At 39.2% G+C, this 16,486-nt stretch overlaps 1 protein-coding gene across 2 annotated transcripts in view; it reads left to right on the forward strand.

Moving 5' to 3' along the window:
* Nucleotides 1-16,486, forward strand: part of SLC39A10 (solute carrier family 39 member 10) — a 159,311-nt gene that overhangs the window by 22,894 nt on the left and 119,931 nt on the right. For both annotated transcript variants that reach the window (XM_045164340.1, XM_045164341.1), the window contains exon 2: nucleotides 13,438-13,541. The gene's annotated coding sequence lies outside the window, so the exon portion shown is untranslated. The remainder of the gene's footprint in view (nucleotides 1-13,437; nucleotides 13,542-16,486) is intronic.

Genomic DNA, 16,486 nt, shown 5'->3' on the forward strand with positions numbered 1-16,486 from the left:
TTGTTTTTGACTGAAAATCTGATTTGTATTCATCTTTTTTGGAGAGGACAACCAATTGTTAAAACATCATTTCCCCAAGGATGAAAAACTAATACTATTATATGTTGTGTTGTTTAGTCACTCAGTCGTATCTGACTCTTTGCCACGCCATGGACTGTAGCCCTACTATCTTCTCTGGCCATGGGATTTCCCAGGCAAGAATACTGGACTGGGTTGCCATTTCCTTCTCCAAGGTAACAATCTGGTTGCTATACAAATAAAACCAAAACTTGGAGCTGCTGTAATGAGTCAGTTTCCAGACTCTTCTCAAGGTAAAATAACAGCCTTCCAAAGTTGGTCCTTGCAGGGTTTTGTAAAGCTGTGAGGTGAGGTGTTCCATTTAATAAAACATAAGTCCTCTAGGTATGTAACCATATTCACCACATTAAAAAGAGGAAAAGGCTAAAAAAAAATTAAAAAACCTGAAAAGCCAGATCAGAACTACCTTCCAAAGCAAATTGCTGATGCCAGGATTTTGGCAGGGCTTCTTTACTTGGCTGCAATCATTCAAGGAAAGTATAGCTTCTTCCCCCATTCTCATCTCTTCAAAGAAGCCAGTTGAAGCAGAAGAATTAGCACCCATCGTCTCCTTATAGGACCCAAAGGACAGGATGGAGCTGTGTAATACAGTGATGGAAATAGGGTGGAACTCTTGCTTCTGTTTTTCAGAAGCTAATCTGAGGGTTGTCATGGTAACCAGGATATAAGACTATTGTCAGTTTCAGGGTACAATTTTGGGCTATATTCTTAAAAGAGGATATGAAGAGCTTACATTAAAAGAGTCAGAAAAAAAAAAGTCTTTTAGAAGTGTATCAAAACTGATTTCAGATTTTAGTTTGGACTTTTAAGACAGTAGTTACCTTGGGAGAAAACAACATAAATACATCAATTGGTAAATCTTGCTAAATCTTTAGCGGGGTGGGAGGAGGGTAGCAGAGGAGAAGAGAAGATTCACATGAGTGTAATAGGACATAAAAGAATATGAAAGCCAAAAACTTCTGGAGGCACTTGGTAATTTAAATATGCATGTTCTCCTAAGAATTGAAGATATAAAGAGGAATTGTGTTCTGCTTTTACCTTCTCTGTTGTCATCCTGGTGTCACGTGTGTGTGTGTGTTCAGTTGCTAAGTCGTATCTGACTCTTTGTGACCCCATGGACTGCAGCATGCCAGGCTTCCCTGTCCTTCCCTATCTCCAGGAATTTACTCAAATTCATGTTCATTGAGTCAGTGATGCTATTGAACCATCTCATCCTCTGCCGTCCCCTTCTCCTCCTGCCCTCAATCTTTCCCAGCATCAGGTCTTTTCCAATGAGTTGGCTCTTTGCATCAGGTGGCTAAAGTATTGGAGCTTCAGCTTCAGCAGCAGTCCTTCCAATGAACATTCAGGGTGGATTTCCATTAGGATTAACTGGATTGATCTCCTTGCAGCCCAAGGGATTCTCAAGAGTCTTCTCCAGCACCACAGTTTGAAAGCATTACTGTGATGCTGAATGGTTTCCCTTGGAAATGAACCGAGATCATTTGGTCATTTTTGAGATTGCACCTAATACTGCAGGTGCATTTTGGACTCTTTTGATGTACTATGAGGGCTACTCAATTTCTTCTAAGAGATTCTTGACCACAGTAGAAGGTCTAATGATCATCTGAATTAAATTCACCCATTCCTTTCCATTTTAGTTCACTGATTCCTAAAATGTCGATGTTCACTCTTGCCATCTCCTATTTGACCACATCCAATTTACCTTGATTCATAGACCTAACATTAAAAGTTCTTATGCAATATTGTTCTTTACAGCATCAGACTTTACTTTCACCAGCAGACACATCCATGCTTGAGCATCGTTTTTGCTTTGGCCCAGCCACTTCATTCTTTCTGGAGCTATTAGTAATCGCCCTCTGCTCTTCCTCAGTAGTATATTGGACACCTTCGAACCTAGGGAGCTCATCTTCCAGTGTCATATCTTTTTGCCTTTTCATACTGTTCATGTTCATAGGATTCTCGTGCTAAGAATACTGGAGTAATTTGCCATTCCCTCCTCTAGTGCACCGTGTTTTGTCAGAACTCTCCACTATGATTTGTCCCTCTTGGATGGCCCTGCAGGGCATGGCTCATAGCTTCATTGAGTTAGCAAGCTCCTTCACCACAACAAGGCTGTGGTCCATGAAGGGGGTTGCCACTTATGGAAGACTCCATTTCAGAGGATTTGATATTGCTATTTTCCTCTATTCTTTTCATTCTGAAACATTGCTTTTATGTATTAATAACTTTATTCAGCTTTTCCCCTTTTCACAGAAAATCATGAATGAAACAAGTTCATATTGCAGCAGTGTACTTTTATAACAATTATTCCTGGTGAAACTATTTAACTATATGGAATTCTGCGACCAATTTCTTTTTTTTTTAGTCTCAGGTCAGTTGTTCAGTCGTGTCCAACTCTTTGCTACCCTGTGGATAGCAGCACGCCAGGCTTCCCTGTCCATCACCAACTCCTAGAGCCTACTCAAACTCATGTCCATTGTGTCAGTGATGCAGTCTTGTCCTCTGTCATCCCTTTCTCCTCCTGCCTTCAATCTTTCGCAGCATCAGGATTTTTTCAAATGAGCTGGTTCTTCACATCAAGTGGCCAAAGTATTGGAGTTTCAGCTTCAGCATCAGTCCTTCCAATGAATATTCAGGACTGATTTCCTTGAGGATTGACTTGCTGGATCTCTTTGCAGTTCAAGAGACTCTCAAAAGTCTTCTCCAACACCACAGTTCTATAACATCAGTTTTTTGGCACTCAGCTTTCTTCATAGTCCAACTCTCATATCCATACATGACTACTGGAAAAACCATTGCTTTGACTAGACAGACCTTTGTTGGTAAAGTAATGTCTCTGCTTTTTAATATGCTATCTAGGTTGGTCATAGCTTTTCTTCCAAGGAGCAAGTGTCCCTTAATTTCATGGCTGCAGTCACCATCTGCGGTGATTTTGGAGCCCCCCAAAAATAAAGTCTCTCACTGTTCCCATTGTTTCCCCATCTATTTGCCATGAAATAATGGGACTTTTTTTTAGTATGGTAGTGCTAAAACCTGACTCTTTGGTTTCTCAGATTCAACTACCATATCCTTGGAAGAACAGGGCTTTGTGTAAACAGACATTGCCTGTTAGCTTTACTGGAGCATTAGCTTTACTTTTAGAAAATTGAGGGGAAAACAGATTATGAATAGAATGACAAATTCACAACAACATTTAAGACAAAAGACAGAACTAGAAAAAAATGTCCTTTTTGAGGCTGGACAGCTTCACACAACCTGTATCTCCCAGACCTCCCCTGTGATTCTATTAGTACTTTTGGGAAAACTTTGAGAAACCACCATTCAGTCAGTCTTTTGAGGATTCCTGAGGACAAATCTAAGCAGTGCAATGTGCCAGTAGCCCCAAATTACTATTTAATTATTTACATCTGGTTTGGGGCCTTCTGGTTTGTCTTTTTATAGAAGTTCCAAGGCAGAGCGTGGCTTGGTGTGACTTTTAAGCCAGAGGTCAACAAGCTACTCCCCAAATGCTGAATCAGGTCCACCACCTATTTTTCTGCAGTCTACAGGCTCAGAATGATTTTTGCAGTTTTCTGTGGTTAAAAAAATTAAAAGAATATTTTATGACATGTGAACATTATATGAAATTCAAATTTCAGGCTTAGAGTTTTTTTTGGAGCACGGCCATATTCCTTCATTTATGCATTGTCTGGGGCTGCTTTCTTGCCATAAAAGCAAAGTTGAGCAGGTGCCACAGAGACCATATGGCCTCAAAGCCTACAATATTCACTATGGATCCTTTCAGAAAATCTTCGCCAACCTCTATTCCAAGTCATGATCTTTACTACTGCCAAGTTGCAACCTGGCTGATTTAAACATAAAACATCAAGAAAATTATATTAATACACTCCACTAATGAGAGTTGTTCTGATAAGGAGTTGCTTATCCTGCTATTGAAGCCTAAAAGTACAGAAACCAGGTTTCTCAATGGTAGTCAAGAAGAAAAGCTACACAAAGAGAAAACCGGAGTTATTGTGACGCTTCTAAGTGATCTCTTCCAAAGGAAATGAAGAACTTTTCAATGCTATTTGCTGAGGTTTCCTTTTTCATTTCATATCAGAAACCAAAATGCCCTAGTTTCAACCCCATGGAAACTGTAGAGACACTCCCACTTGATCAGTGATTTTCTTTCTGAGGAATTAATGATCAGCATGCACAAGTTCAAACTCTGACCTTATTTGTCAAACTGTCTGAGACTGAATGTGCTGGGAAAATGACAAAAGGAAGGAAGCATTTAGATATATGTCTTCTGAGACTTCATCTTTGATTAGCTGAAGAAAGCCATAAGAAAAGCTTTCTGGGCAGATAACCAGCTTGAAGAAAGGTATTCTTTTGCATTAAAAATCTAGTTTTGATTCTATTTTAGCCAAGTCTCTTGTCTAACTCTAAAGTCTGGAGACTGTAGTGCTTTTTCATGGGTCCTATCCAATCTTTAAAAAAAATGAAGAACTGAATACATAATAGTATCATTTGCCTTATTGGAGTGCTTCTCAATTTTCCTGCCAATGCACATATTGGCTGATGTTCATGTGGGGTTGCTCAAGGTGATACATAATCCCAGGATCTAACACATGCAGACCCTGTTTTTACATTCAGGCTTGTAGAATACAAGAAAATATAAGGAAAGTTATCAATCCACTCATGTATATTTTAAATAAATCTCAGAACATTTACTGCAGTTTTAGGACTTGTGAACAAATTAGTTGAGACACATCTCACACAAATCAGTCACAACACCTCAGTGGAATTGAAACCATTTGGCATCACTTCAGGGGCTCCAAAGAGCTCCAGTATCATAGTCCTCTATGTCTCAACACAATACTTTGTCAACAAAGGTCCATCTAGTCAAAGCTATGGTTTTTCCAGTAGTCATGTATGGATGTGAGAGTTGGACCATAAAGAAGGCTAAGCACCAAAGAACTGATGCTTTTGAACTGTGGTGTTGGAGAAGACTCTTGAGAGTCCCTTGGACTGCGAGATCAAGCCAGTTAATCCTAAAGGAAATCAATCCTGAATATTCACTGGAAAGACTGATGTTGAAGCTGAAGCTCCAATACTTTGGCCACCTGATGCGAAGAACTAACTCATTAGAAAAGACTGTGATGCTTGGAAAGATTGAACGCAGGAGGAGAAGGGGATGACAGAGGACAAGATGGTTGGATGGCATCACTAACCCAATGGACAGAAGTTTGAGCAAGCTCTGGGAGTTGGCGAAGGACAGAGAAGCCTGGCATGCTGCAGTCCAGGGGGTCGCAAAGAGTCGGACATGACTGAGCAACAACAGTAACAATGTCTCAACACAGAAAAGAATTCAGCCAGAGGCAAAGTGATAAGAAGTGATTTATTAGAATAGACACTTTTGAGCCTTACAAGCCAGCAGATGAGGGGGTGCCATACCCCAACAACTTACTGGGCTACAGTTTTACAATCAAAGGAAAAGTGAGGAGTGGGGAGAAGAACTTCTTTGACTTTCTTGAATAGACATCATGTTTCATCATTAGCTCCTCTTCCAGGTTGGGCAGGGGAGTTTTCTTGTCCCTACATGATCAAGCTAGGTCCACAAATTATTGTTTCTTCTGTGTGCAGAAAGCATGTCCTAGAGACCATTAACTTACTGAGCTCACTGGGCAGGATGTGAGGCTCATGCCACCATTTGTTTGACTGTTTGGGGTCACATCCCATGCTTCTGTTGCATGGTTTTGTTGTTAAGCAAGCCTGCTTGTTTTTGTAGTTAAGGAAGCCTGCTTTCTTAAGTAATCATTGACTTACAGAGGTCTCCCATACTTTTTCTACTTATAATTGGGATTAACTATATTAACTATTTATAAGTGGGATTAACTATCTAATTACCTACTTAATCTCTTTGCTCTGTCCCTATCAGAATGAGAACTATGTTTAGGCAATATACCCAAAACTTTGGATGCCTTGGACCTTTGGCCTCGGAGAGTATTCTCAGGGCAACAGTGGGAACTCAGCATCGGTGTCATGAGATGAGGCTCCAGGAAGTCGAACTTGAACAGTCTAGTCAAGCCCACACTTGATTTCACCGCTGGCACACTTTGCCTCTCAAACTCATTGCCCATCATTGCAGTGGCCGATTCAGTCCTATTGGACTTGGAACAAATTAGGGATCAACCTTCATCTCCATGCCATCTCCCACAAGCCATCAAGGGTTCTCAAAATCCTCACAAACTGTTGTAAAAAAGGTTTGGTGACATCAGAATTATTTATTTCTGTGCCTGCTGTGTAGTATTTCAAGCATGTGTTTATTTTCATTAGATATAAAGGATGGTATTCAAGGTCATAGCATCTCAGAATCGTTTGCCCTGAAGTATTTAGGACAGCACGTACATCAGGAATGAGCAGCCCCCAAAATGACTGGGTGTGAAAAAAAAAAATCATTTGGCACATAGTTCCTTCCTTTAATGAGTTTAAGAAATAGGAAAGTTCTGCTACAGTGGATTTAGGTTAAAAGGATTCTTACTTTTAAGGAGAAAACAAAATATCTTCAACCAATACACTGGCTTTAGATGTCCTCAGTTTTGGGCTTCATCAGATGTGAGCAGCAGGATGGATCTGGCAGATCAGCGAGGGAGTGCCAGGCAGCAGTAATATGGCAGGATGCGTTGGGATAATTGTGAATCTGCGGGGAATTTTCACTCCTTAAAGAGTTGCAGGTCTAATTGCCAAAAACAGGGACACAACACTGGTCCTGAAATAAAAGAAACAAATCTTTTGAATATGAATATAATGGCTGCAGTGTGTTCTGCAGAAACAAGATGTCTGCTCTGAATATAAGACTTATTGTATTAAAGCTCAAGATCTAGTTAATATCAGATCTCTAGATAATATATTCATACAATATATGTACAAACTAATTTCTGGAAATAGCCTACACTACTTGGCAGCCACAAACTCAAACCTAAGGCTGCCCACAGAGTCCTGTCCATCTGGTTAGACTTTTCTACTTATGCCCCTTTTCTAGAAACAAACAGTCCTTACTTTCTGATTTTGAACAATATCCTTTCTCTTTATTTTTTCTTTTAACTGTCTTAAATATTTTCTATCTAAGTCATTTTTCTCACTTTTTCATTTTTTGTTTGCTTTCCCCGTATTACTCAGTAATTACATTACTTCAATTTAAAAGATGGATATGCTGCTTTTAAATATCCTCTTTCAAAAGAAGAGAGAGATTTGATAGATTTTTCCTAGTGTAAAAATCAATTTAGCAACACGTTGGGGGAAAAAAAGAGCATGTACCATTGATTATACTGGATTTTTCAAGTCATAGTTTCTTTTCCTTTTTTTTTTTTTTCTTTGCAACTTTATTGAAGTACAAGCTACATACAATAAAGTCCAGTAATTTTAAGTGCATGTTTACAGGAGTCTCAGTGAATGTATGAAGCCTTGTAACCACTACAGAAATCAACATACAGAACACTGTCGTCACTCTCAAAGACTTCCTTCCTGGCCCTCTGAAGTAAATTTCTGAGATTTCTGGATTGGAATTGTAACTGCTTTGTAATGGCAAAACCTATAAACTAGAGTTATAATTGTGTAGTCTCCAAAAGTGGTAGGAGAGTTATATTTCTTCTAGTTAATGAATCTAAATTAATCTACATAAAAGTAGTGCATTATTAATGTCCAGCTCTGCTTTCTGTCACTTCAGTTCTCTAAGAGAACTAATACCTATTTCTTCTTTTTTTATTTTAACTCCCTCCAAGGAAACCTTGATAGCAAATCAGGTCTGGCCAGTTTTGTTAGTTCTTGCCTTAAGTATAAGTGCTATCTTTAAAATCATAGAGTCCCGCTTGCTAGTCTGAGGTACTGCTAATTAGGCCAAAACATGTCTTAGCCTGAGAATTTATCTGCATAATTTTAAGTTTTAATATGTAAGAAAGCTAGCCAAGAGAACACTGTGTGTAGATTTTCCCCCCTTTGGTTATACCTCTTGAAAGTAATTTAACACAATTCTTTGTAAAAAAACTTTCCTCTACCTCCCTGAAATCTTTTTCTTAGACAACTGCTGTAAGTGTACAAACATTACCTAACATTCTCTTGTCTTTAGCTCATGGTCTTCCACAATTTTCCCTTCACTGCTGCTGCTGCTGCTAAGTCTCTTCAGTCATGTCTGACTCTGTGTGACCCCATAGACGTCAGCCCACCAGGCTCCTCTGTCCACAGGATTCTCTAGGCAAGAATCCTGGAGTGGGTTGCCATTTCCTTCTCCATTCCCCTCACTTTTTCTTCTTTATTACTTCCACAGATTACTACAACCCGGTGGGATTCTTTGTGGCTTGTTTTATAGATAATCAGGAAGAGTAATTCTGCTTTGGAATGAAGGAAAATTATTCCAAATCCAAAAACAACTGCTCTGTTTTGAGAGCCTGAAAGGGATGCCACCCGTCACAGCTCTGGGGACTGGCACTGGCGCACTGAGGCCAGTTGTGGGGACAGTTACTAGAAGTGGGTTTTGTGGGGACTTGAGCAACAGGGGCCCCAGCTAACATTCCCCAGGCTGCTACAGCCCCCAGGGCTCCACTCAGCTAGAAAGCCAGCGAGGACCCTGATCCCTCTGATGTCAAGAGGAAGAAATACATTCTTCCCCGATAAGTGGGTTATAAATCATGATGCAAGTCTACAGTCATATGGGTCTTCTATGTCACCAATACTTAGAAATTCAGCTGGGATATTCTGGGATGGTACCTTGAGTCCCTAGTGCCAGCCTGCTTTTGAAGAACCTTTCACTTTTGAGTGTGCTTTCATTTTGAGGCTGCACAGGACCACTAACATGTTCTGCCTTGAAGCTGAAAAGTCATCCCTTCCTAAAAGGCAGGTGAATGCAGTCTGTGCAGGGCACTCTGCTCGACTAGCGTCCTCAGGTGTTAACAGCCTGTTCAAGTGTGTATGTGACTACTCTGTAGCTACATCTGTGACCACAACCCTAGGGTCATTTTTGGCAGGAAATAATCTGTCCTGGATGTCTCTTGAGATCACCTCTGTATTATGATACCAGATATAGGGAAGATATAGGATGGATAAGTCTGGCAATTATCACAAGCACCATAGAGAAAGGCCATAAGCTGTGGAAACCATGTCTGCTCTTTTTTGGCCTGTTAGCTTAAATTTCCCTTCCTTAGAGAGGTCTTCCTTTGTCAACACATCTAAAGTAGAGTCCCATGTCTTTTCTTCTTACAAGTGACAATGACTGGATTTGTGTGTTTGTCTTAAGAATGTTTTCAGCTATCTTTGTGAGGTATTCACAGTCTCCAAAAACAAAGCCACTACTTGATACAGAGTTGGCATTTAATAAATACTACTTGAATGAATGAATGTTTTTGGCAGCCTCTGCCAGTGGCATGAAGGCGATCTAAAATAACAAGAGGACAGAGAGTGAACAGCAGCTGAATTGTATCAAAGGTATGACTCTATTTGATATCTTGGACTTCAGGGCTTTCCTTGACTCTGCCACCTTTTTATAGACATGAGATGCTGAGCAGTTGATGTTCCATTGTTTGTTTGTAGCTGACATCTACTGAGAATACCAGGCATTTAAGTGTTTTATTTACATATATTATGTTATCTGACCTGCACAACAAGTACCCAATAAGTATGTAGAAGGTATAATTATTATTTCATTTTACATATAAGGAAACTGAGACTTGAATGTTGGGAAGGAGGTGGTGGCCACATAACTAACATAATAAATGACATAATAAATTACCTGAGTCAAACTCAGGTCTTTGTTGTTTAGTCAGTAAGTTGTATCTGACTCTTCTGCGACCCCATGGTCTATAGCCCACCAGGTTCCTCTGTCCATGGGATTTTCCAGGCAAGAATACTGGAGTGGGTTGCCATTTCCAATCAAACCCATGTCTCTTGCATTGGCGGGTGGATTCTTTACCACTGAGTCATCAGGGAAATCCGAACCCAGGTCTATCTGACCCCAATTATCACACTCTTAAACATTACTAATTACACCTTTATCTTGAACACACTGAGATGGAGCAAGAGATGTAAAATGCAAGCTTCTATTACAAACTCACTTAGTCTGGGTCTAATGACCCAGTCAACATTTGGTCTTTCCCGGACAGTGGAGGATTTCTGGTTCTACCTATGTCCTAATCTAGCAAAATCACTGCCTCCCTGGCCATTATCTTATTTTCTTCCTTGTTGGTATTTACTCTTCACACTATGGGAAGAGCTATCTACCACGTGGTGTCTACACCCTGGGGCCAGATTAAGCTTTTGTCACCCTCAGCAAGGCACAAGGAGTATGGTTATACAGTTTAACAACAATCTTCAGTGTCTGGTCAGATGTTTTTTCCTAAAATTTTAATGATCTCTTAAAATTACCACCTTCTTTGCCTTTCAGTTTTGAAACCACTGTTATGGAGGCCCAGGGCCCTTGGTGGCCTGGACATGTCAGCCACTTCCGTATTGGCATAGGCAACTCCTCCTTGAACCTATTATCAGAGAAGTTTACTAAATTTTCTCACTAAAATTATCAAAAAGTTTTTTGTAACCAATTTCATACATATCTGTGCTTCATATTTACTTGCTAGGTAGTAATTATGATATTTTTTGCTAGGTATAATTATGATAATTATATATATATAACTTTTCCATATATGCAAATGACACTGTAACCTTTAAAATTCATTATTTAAACATGTGTGAAGGCCTAGGTGACAGGGAAGAAATAAAGGTAAACCAATCAACTCCAAGAGGTTAAAATCTAATTATGATTATTCATCACAAGACCCAGATACAAGGGAATATTTTGACTTTCTGTTTCAAATCCTAATAGCCTGCCTCCCTTCATAAGCCAGTCAGACATAGGGACCTCCTACCCACAGGACGTTTGATTTATTTCTCTGTGTCCTTGTGGTGGTTTGGTAGCTTAGCTTGCACACGAGAGAACACAGGCACAAAGCAGGGGACAGAGGAGCACTGCAGAGGATTCCATTCCCCTTCACTGTCTCTGTCTTTCTGGATCTAGCAAATGAGGAAATTCAGGCCACTCAGTCTGACTTTTACAGATCTGAATGTGGGGTAACTTGGAAACATATAATCCAATGATTCACCTAATTTTTTATGATTATGTGGACTACAAAGATATGGCTAAAGATGAACTCAAGTTTAAGCTGCATTTTATTTAGTAAAGTTTTTGTGAAGTGAAGTCACTCAGTCATGTCTGACTCTTTGCGACCCCATGGACTGTAGCCCACCAGGCTTCTCCGTCCATGGGATTCTCCAGGCAAGAATACTGGAGTGGGTTGCCATTTCCATTGTACTTAATATTTTTTGTGGGTTTTTTGTTGTTGTTTGTTTGTTTTTGGCCTCATTGTATGATTTTGGGGATTAGTTCCCAGCCTGCAGAAGTGAAAACCCAGAGTTCTAACCATTGGACTGCCAGGTAATTCCTGTGCTTCATATATTTAAATCTTCTTGGTTATTATCCATGCTAATCAGAAAGTATTTAAAATCACAAAAACACTTCTGTCTGCACCTTGAGGCCTATACCACCAAACATTAAGAGTGGCTCATCTTTTAGGAAAAATAGAAAAAAAAAAGTTTTTTTTTTCAGGAAAAAAATCCTAAAATTTCTTATACTGCAATTTGAAGTCAACCATGCTTCTCTTCTGTAGGTTGTTTTTGGTCACTATACAGTCACTGTGTAGAGTCAAGATGAAGATGTCACCTGAGACAAATGTCTTCTATGTAATCCTAAGCAAGGCCAACCCATTTATTTCAGTTCAGCAAAAATTTATCATAAGCCTAGGACCAGGCTAGGTGCTATAGGCAGAAAAGTAGACACTAAATGAGGAGCTGAGACAATATAGAAATGATGATATTATAGAGTAGATCAATTATTTAAATGAGAGAGGAAGACTTCCCTGTTGGTCCAGTGGTTAAGAATCCACCCACCAAGTTCAGGAGGATCTCACATGCCACAGAGCAACTAAGCCCGTGTGCTACTACTACTCAGCCTGTGCTCTAGAGCCCGAGAACCATAACAACTGAGCCCACGCCAGGACTACTGAAGTCTGTGGACGTAGAGCCAATGCTCCATAACAAGAGAAGCCACTACAATGAGAAGCCTGCACGCTGTACCGCAACTAGAGTAGGCCCTGCTCAGTGAAACTAGAGAAAGCTCTCACACAGCAACGAAGACCCAGTGTAGCTAAAAATTTAAATAAACAAATAATAAATAAATAGATAAATGAGAGAGTATATTGCAGTTGGTGATGGGGCAGTGGGAGGAGAGTATGATGGAGTTGGTGATAGAAGACAGTTATGATACCATTTCAATTAAGAATTCCTCCAGGGGACTTCCCTGGTGGTCTAAGTGGCTAAGACCCTGAGCTCCCAATGCAGGGGGCCCCGGTTTGATCCCTGGTTGGGGAACAAGATCCCACAAACTGCAACTAAGACGATGCAGCCAAAAAAATAGGTAAATAGAATTCCTCTAGACCATGACTGCCTTGAAGGCAGCACACAGGACTGTATCAAGACCACTGTTTTTTGTTTAGAGCATTGCTGCTCTCCCACTCAGGCTTTCTCCTTTTAGGTCCTGCTTCCCTCACCAAACGATTAATGAAAGGGAAAATTCTTTCTCTTCAAATGCAAAATGTATTATTTGGCTAAGGGCCAGTAAAGTAGACAAACTATTCACAAAATACAGTTGAGGTAAAGACATAGTTCATGTTATGAGAAAGGATACAAATCTTTTGAGATTTCAAAGGATCACTCACAGGAATAAAAAAGGAAGGGGAGCAAGTAAAGCAGAAAAGCTAGCACATGTGTGTTGCCAGTTTAGTTTAGTCATGGTGTTAGAAAAACTCCATCCAAAAGACCTTGTTTTATTTATTTAATCAAGTAATCATTCTCTTTCTGAAACCTTTGGATGTAAGCACAGAAATGAAGGTATTCATGAAGTCAGACTTGTACTTGCCAGAAAATAGTAAGGAATGCCAATTTAATCTCAGCTACCTGAGTGAGTCCTAAGGGGAAGATGAGCTCATGAACGCATATACAGATCATTACAAAGCTGAATTAAAATATATTAAATATGGAAGTCGGATATGAACCCCTAAGGGTTATACAACGTAAAAAGGATAGTTGAAGAACAACCTGAAGCTTTAAAAGCGGGGAACCTAGATCCTCACTGGCTGGGAAAACAGTTACTACTCACTCTTTAAGGAAACACATATAAAGCTTGGGATTTGAAAGCCCTAGCACTCCAACTGATCTAAATGAATGTAAATTTGGGGGGAGGGCCTTCCCTTATCCTTCTTTTTGTGGTCTCCACAGCCTCTGGACCCGACAGGACCCTATAACTCTTATTAACTGAATTGGATGGAGCTAAAATAAAGACATAAGCATCCTAAATCATCCACTGAAATCTTCTTAAAAGGGTAAGTTTCATTTATTTTCCAATTTTAAAAAAATTATATACTTACTTAGCAAAGTATATGCATAAGCTAAAATGTTGAATATTTATTTTAGGATTTTATTTTTGGTGACATTGTCTTGAGCATGCCCACTCCGCCACCCCACATGCACCAGAAGGGTCACGTTCAGGGAGTGTGCTGTGCTAGAAAACTTTGACGTATTAATGAATTGCCATCACTAGGGGACTCAATGGGAACCAAAAGTTTACAGACTTGAAAATAGAATGAAGTGGCCGCCAATCAAAGTGAAGAAATATATAAATTCATACAAAAGAATAGGAAAAAATGTGAATTAAAGTTAAGACAATGCTGAGACTATGGAAAGCATTAAAAATTTAGGAATAGAAAGGAGATTTATGTGCCAAGACAGATTAAAGAACCATAATGTAGAAAAGGGTTTTTATATTTTTTAAAATTTTTTATGCAGGAGATAGTTGAAGATTCTCAAAAATAATCCAAAATGATTGGGACCCCCCCAAAAAATGAACTAATATTCATTAGTTCAACTATATAAATAATGAACTAATATAGACTTTTTTAAAGTATATTTGATTTACAATGTTGGTTGATTTCTGCTGTACAGCAGAGTGACTCAGTTATATATATGTATATATACACATTCTTTTTCATATTCTTTTCCATTATTGTTTATCACAGGATATTGAATACAGTTTCCTGTGCTATACAGCAAGACCTGTTGTTTATTCCTTCTCTAACCCCAAAGTCCCACTCCACCCTCCCACACTTCTTCCCTCTTGGCAACCACAAGTTTGTTCTCTATCGATATCGTTTTTGACAGGTAATGACTATTCTAAAAGTTGTGGAGAACCACAAAAGTAAACACTGAGAGTAAACATTTTGGAATAATGAAGAAAACATTTACACTGCACAGATATACATTATTAAAATTTCAGAAATATCTGCTTACTGTTTTAACTAACATGAAAAAATCAGGAAGACAAAATCTGGAAAGAAAGAAATACTGATTTGTTTCTTATACTCTCAGAAATGGACCTAACCAGACATGTTTTTAGTTAATGGAGATTAAATGATTATTTAAGAGTGGATTATTTAAAAGTGGGTCACAAGCAAATTTATCCTAGAGAATTCTTAAGCAAAAACTCAGCAATCACAAATATGAAAGAAAACCTGGATGATTCTACCTGAAAGACAAATGAGCCTCCAATGTTAAAGGAAGTCCTTTTATTCTATGATATAATTTCAAATTCTTATTTACTCTACATTCAGCAAACCGAGAATTCTACCAGTAAAAAGTAAATAACAAAGCACATCACCTTGGAATTCTGCATGTCTTTAACCGAAAAGAATCATTAGCAATACTGCAACTAAAGACCCAGGTACATTTCTTTCAGTAACAAATTCTGACTTAATTTGAAAGTAAATAAACTAATTTCAGACTGTAAGTTTCGGAAGGGATAAGGCACTAAGAATTTCAATCTTGTTCAGTGCTTTTCTTCCACAGAGACAAATAAAAATGAAATGGGGGAGAAAAGTCCTGGAAAGAAAAAGCATTTAGTACATTTTTTAGTTCTTGGGTGTAAAGAACTGGTCATCAGAGTGGAATTTTACTAATCATTGGATTCTAGTCTGCTTATTTAGGTTCCATCTTGTATAAGCAGAACATCCCATGTTTATATGTTCTTTTCTTTGAAATAATTCCACAGTTAGGGTCAGTTATTCTTTGAAAGGCTTTGTGCTTGCTTGTTATTCCTGGTATAACAGAAATGTTAGCCAATGTACCTTTAAAGCTTAAAAGACCAGCAAATGTAATTCAATATGTGAGCTTTAAAGTTCTTTTTGTTATCTTACTTGGCATTTAACCATACTTTTTACTAGCTTCACTTTTTACTTAAATGAGTAAATTTTATTTTTTATGCAGTTATTTGAATCCATAATAACAAGTTTGTAGATGCTTACACATGTGTGTGTGTGTGCATGTGTAACAGAGAAATCAACATCTCTCTCATGGACACCTATTTAGAAGTATTCACTAACATACTGAGGTATTATTCTATGTCACAGTAAAGATGAGTCATCAGCCTTTGCCCTCAAGGAGATTACCATCTATTTTAGCTGATCTAATTTACAATTTATATTCTTTTCATAGGATGAAAGATTAATTAAGTTTTGCATGTATTGAGTAAGGCACCTCTCCTGAGAGGTCAGGAGATAAAAGGATTTTGAAGTCCGATGGACCTGGGCTTGAACCTCAGCTATGCACTCTTAGGACTTTTGTTTACTGAAAGCTGAGATTTCCATTTATAAAATGGGGCTGCTAATTTTTAGCTTACAGAGGTGTCAAGAATGTTGTGTAATAATAATATATATAAAACATCTATCACCATAGATGTGCTTAGTCACCAAGTCATGTGCAACTCTTTGTGACCCCATGAACCACCAGGCTCCTCTGTTCATGGGATTCCTCAGGCAAAAATACTGGAGTGAGTTGCCATTTCCTCCTCCAGGGGATCTTCCCCATCCAGGAATCTAACCCACATCTCCTTCCTGCATTGGCAGGTGGATTCTTTACCACTGAGCTACCTGGGAATCCCATCACCATAGATCAGATCAGATCAGATCAGTCGCTCAGTCGTGTCCGACTCTTTGCAACCCCATGAATCGCAGCACGCCAGGCCTCCCTGTCCATCACCAACTCCCGGAGTTCACTGAGATTCACGTCCATTGAGTCACTGATACCATCCAGCCATCTCATCCTCTGTCGTCCCCTTCTCCTCCTGCCCCCAGTCCCTCCCAGCATCAGAGTCTTTTCCAATGAGTCAACTCTTCGCATGAGGTGGCCAAAGTACTGGAGTTTCAGCTTTAGCATCATTCCTTCCAAAGAAATCCCAGGGCTGATCTTCAAAGCCCTACATTTTTAGCCTCCCCCA

The sequence above is a fragment of the Bubalus bubalis genome, chromosome 2 (assembly GCF_019923935.1).
Source record: "Bubalus bubalis isolate 160015118507 breed Murrah chromosome 2, NDDB_SH_1, whole genome shotgun sequence".
NCBI classification, from domain to species: domain Eukaryota; kingdom Metazoa; phylum Chordata; class Mammalia; order Artiodactyla; family Bovidae; genus Bubalus; species Bubalus bubalis.